Source organism: Elephantulus edwardii, unplaced genomic scaffold, assembly GCF_000299155.1.
Source record: "Elephantulus edwardii isolate Elephantulus edwardi_28Jun2011 unplaced genomic scaffold, EleEdw1.0 scaffold00036, whole genome shotgun sequence".
In the NCBI taxonomy this organism is placed as follows: domain Eukaryota; kingdom Metazoa; phylum Chordata; class Mammalia; order Macroscelidea; family Macroscelididae; genus Elephantulus; species Elephantulus edwardii.
In genome coordinates, this window is record NW_006399786.1 from 3493011 (window position 1) to 3498122 (window position 5112).

Genomic DNA, 5112 nt, shown 5'->3' on the forward strand with positions numbered 1-5112 from the left:
TGCAGGGGGGTCACACAGTGTCGGGTAGTCTTCGTTCCTCTGGGGTCTCACAGTCTTCGCTCCTCTGGAGTTCTGTGGTAGGTGGCTGGCTGTTGTTCTTTCCGGGTCTCTTCCAGGTCTCTCTCGCGGTGGAACCCTGTCTGGCGGTGGCGTTCTCCCGTCTGGCAGCAGCGTTCTCCCGTCTGGGGGCCTCGCTCTCACGCTGCTGCGGCGCTCTTGCATGGCGTCCTCGCTCTCGCGCGGCGTCCTCGCTCTTGCCGCAACACATCTTTTGATTTCTTGACTTCTGCTACCATGGGTGATTATGTTTCCAAAGAAAAAGGAAATTATTGACAGCTTCAGTCTTTTCTCCATTTGTCATGATGTTGTCTATTGGTCCAGTGGTGGGAATGTGTGTCTTCTTGATGTTGACATATAATGTATATTGAAGACTATATTACTTCCTGTAAGGGAGCTCTGGTGGCCTAGTGGCAAGAAGCTGCACTGTAATCTCAAAGGTGTGTGGTTCGAACCCACCAGATGCTCTGCAAGAGGATGGGTAATCTCCTCCTGTGCCAGTCAGATGTGACTTGACAGTACACAAGAAAAGAGAAAAAAGAGTATAGTAAATCGTCTCCTGAAATGTTTCACAGTTGACCGGTTCTTTTTTGTACAAAGATACTCCTTTTTGGTACAATGGTATTCCATTCCATCTCCTTTTGATGCTTTCTGCATCGTGAAAGATTTTATCCATCAAATCCTTTTGTACTGCAACTCAAAGCTTGAATTTGCTCTTCAGTAATTTCTTTAATAAATGCAGTTTGTTCTTCCTTCCTGGCTTTCAAATTCCAGCTCTTTGACTACCTCATGGTAATACTTTGCTTTGTTTTCTCATGCTGCCTTTTGAAATCTTCTGTTCATCCCTCTTACACCTCAGCATTTCTGCCTTTTGTTTTGGCTTCTTTATGTTCTAGTGCAAATTCCAGAGTCTCTTCTAACATCCATCTTAGTCTTTGCTCTCTCTCCTGTTCTCTATTTACCTTTTGCTTTCTTCATGGATGCTACCCTTCCACAATTTATCTGGTCTTTGGTTACTAGTGTTCAATGCATCAAATCTATTCCTGAGATGGTTTTTAAATTCAGTTTGGATAGACTCAAGGTTGTATCTTGGTTCTCATAGACATATTTTCATTTTCTTCGCCTTCAATTTGAACTTGCAAATGAACAGTTGATCATCTGTTCCATTCTCTGCAGCTGGCCTTATTTTGACTGTTGATATTGAGCTTCTCCATATATTTTTTTTCCACAAACACAGTTAACCTGATTCCTGTGAAGTCCATCAGATAGGATTCACATGCACAGTCACTGTTTAAGTTTTTTTAAAAAACAAAGGTATTTGCAATGAATATATCACTGATTGTATAAAATTCTATCATGTGATCTCCAGCCTCATTTCTGTTAAGTCCATATTTTCCAACTACCAGTCTTTATTCTTTGTTTCCAACTTTTGCATTCCAGTCACCAATTATTATTAATGCATCTTGTTTACATGTTTATATAACTCCAGGCAACAAAAGTTAGTGGTTGTTGTTGTTATGTGCCGTTGTGACTCATAGTGACACTACGTACAGCAGCTCTGAATTCTGCTCTGTCCTGAGCCAGTCTTACTAATTTCGACACACCAACACTATTGCCCCAGTTAGTGTATCAATCCATCTCATTGGGGTCTTCTCTCCTGCACTGTCCCTCCACCTTTCTAAGCATGATGTCCTTCTGCAAGGACCAGTCTCTCCTGGCCACATGCCCAAAGTACGTGAGACAGAGCTTCAAAATCCTAGCCTCCAAGGAGAAACCTGATTTGACACTCTCCAAGACAGATTTATTTGTTTTCTTGACTCTTCTCCAGCACCACAGCTCAAAGGCATTGATTCTTCTTCTATCATCCTTTGTTACTGTCCAGCTTTCTGACGCACAGCAAGTAATTGTGAAGACCATGGCCTGGATTAGGTACATCTTAGTCTCCAAACTAGACATGGTTGCTTTTCAGCAATCTGGAGGCTTTCAGCAGATTTTCCCAATGCAATTAATTTGTCTTTTGATTTCCTGACTACTCGTGTTAAAAGTATTGATTGTGGAGCCAAGCAACCTGTAATTGTTAACAACCTTAATCTCTTCCTCTATCATGGTGCTGCAAATTGGCCCAGTGTTGACAATCTTTGTCTTCTTCATGTTGAACTTAATTCACATTTAAGACTATAGTCCTTGACCTTCTGCAGCAAGCACTTTAGGTCTTCTTCAGTTTCAGCAAGATTGTGTCATCTGTATAACATAGGTTGTTGATGAGTCTTCCTCCAATCCTGACACCACATTCCTCCTCATAAAATCCTGCTTCCCAAATGATCTGTTCTGCATATAGATTGAAAAGGTATGGAGACAAGATGCATCCCTGATGCACTCCCTTCCTGATTTTGAACCATGCAGTGTTTCCCTGCTTTGTTCTGAGGACTGCTTCTTGGCCCAAGTATGTTGTTATTGTTATGTGCCTGAGTCACTTGCAACTCATTGCGACACTATGTACAACAGCCCTAAACCCTGCTCTATCCTGTGCCAATCGCACTGTCTCTGACACACCCATCCCGATGCGCACTCCCTCCACCCAAGTGCAGGTTTTGTATAAGCACAATCAAGTGTTCTAGGATTCACTTGATCTGAAATCACCCTATAATCTTCTTCATCAGGTAATGCCCATTCTCCCAGAAGTGGTCAGCTTCCTTAACATACAGCTTTTGGAGCAGGACATTCTGTACCAAGCCCGCAGGCCAAATAAACACCACCACCTATCAGATCTAGAAGAGACCTAGAGGCCCTCAGGCCAAATAAACACCACCACAATATCAGATCTAGAAGAGACCTATCAGGACCTTGGAAATTATCACACTTTGCAGCAGTGTAAACAGAGACACTAAGTCAAAAAACTTAGCAGAACTTCAGTGGCAAGAATCTTCCTTCTGTCTCTAACAAATCTTTCCCTGAAGTTGGGACATGAAATTTGGACTTACATCCTCCTAAGCACGTGACAGACAACAGTATGAGAGACCTGTGTGGTGTAAGACATCACACAAATGCCTTGTGGACTAAGAAAAGTTGGAAGAGAGCTCAATCTCCTCATCTTTGGCTTTAGTGGTTGGTGTGTATATTTGAGTAACAGGTCTTCCTTGTACGTGTATGTGTTTGGATAGTATCTTATTACTCATAGTCTGGTACTTCAGGGAAGATCTTGAATTGGTCTTTTTGATGATAAATTCTCAACATCATTCTTCTTCAGTTTCCTATTCCCAGCATAATAGATCATATGATTGTTGTTATTGTTGTTAGGTACCATCGAGTCATAGGCAACTCATAGCGACCCTATTAACGAAAGTCCTGAACACCTGTATAACTTTCTTCATTACTCCAAGTTCACAGGGTTTCTAGAGGCAAGCTATTTCAGAAGTGGATGCCATCCTGCTTCCAAGCTGTTTTAATCTGGGAGGTCCACCAACACTGTCTGCCAGGGGTAACCATTATCACATTTGACACATCAGTGTCACAGTGTTCGGCATCACAGCACCCACGAGTTACCTCTGTATAGAAAAAGGACAGACCAGTGCTATAAGACCTAGAAGAATGTTTGACCAAAAACAATTAAAACCAGGCCTGAGCGACACAGATTAAAATCACCCACCTTTGGCTTGGTAGCATCATTTTCTGTCCACAAGGCCAAATGAGGTCTCTCTATGTTGTTGTTAAGTGCTGGCAAGTTGGATGATCAAATGATTATCTGATTCAAAATGGCCAATATCAGTCAGTCTCAATAATGATAGGGCAAGTTTTTGGTCTGTTGCTTATAAGGTCTCCATGTGTTAGGGTGACTCAATGGCACTTAACAACCACAACCACCCACTGCTGTCAAAATTATTAATTTATACAAACAAGAAAGTTCCTTTTTAAAAAAGTTACTATCCTTCACATGTGTAATGGGTGAAAAACCGATCCAGGCAGGATGGAGAACCAACACAGCTATGCATTAGTTCTGACTCTACAGGAATGACTGACTTTTTTGACTATGCAATGATGTGGTCATCTCCCAGGATACAATTTGAGATGTGACCAGTCAATCATTTGCTGTGAAATTAGGATCCCAAATCACAGGCCTAATCTCTTGAGGAGTTTTCCTGCAGTATGGATTGCATTGCCTTTTATCTTTCAAAGAACAAAAGAAGAGAGAAATGAGCAGTGAAGGAGTAACCAGAAAATCAGTTAACAGAGCATATTCTCTTGAACCCTGAGTCTCACAGTGAACCTGCCAGATCCAAGGGGAGACTGATGCCAAGACACCTGGAGTGGGCCTACAGAAGTGGAGAGGAAGCAGGAAACCTCCAGAATAGAGAGAGAAAAGGCCTTCCCCAACAGTCAGTGCCCTGAATTTGTGCTTCCATGCATCAGAAAGCTGGATGATGAATAAGGATGACAGAAGAAAAATCAAGGCCTCTGAGCTGTAGAAGAGTGTTGGAGAAGAGTACTAAACTAGCACATGGACTGCAAGAGAACAAACAGGTCTGTCCTGGAGAGGGTGTAAGCAATTTTTTCCTTGGAGGCAAAGATTTTGAAGCTCAGTCTCACATACTTTGGGCACAGGGCCAGGATGGACCAATTCGTGGAGAGGAACATCATACTTGGAAGGGTGGAGGGACAGTGTAGGAGAGGAAAACCCCAGATGACAACACAGTGACTGGGACAGTGGGAGTAGGTATGTTGGAGACAGTGAGACTGGTTCAGGACAGTGCCACTATGAGTTGGAGGCGACTCGACAGCACATAACAACAACAACAACAACAAACAACAGGCCTACTTAACTGTGAGAGACTAAAGCTGTTTGTGAAAGCCAGCCATTTGGCGTATTTCTATGATAGCAGCAGTGAACAATTAAGAAGAGGTAGGACAGATAATTTTCCAGGTAATGTGCATGTTTCTCCTTTAAGAAAGATGGATTTTATAGTCTAAGATGACATCTGGGAGCAAGCCCTTGAAAGCTCTGACAGGCGTGGTCTTGGACGGAAGTGAGGATTGAGGACAGGCGTTTCTCACAGGCAT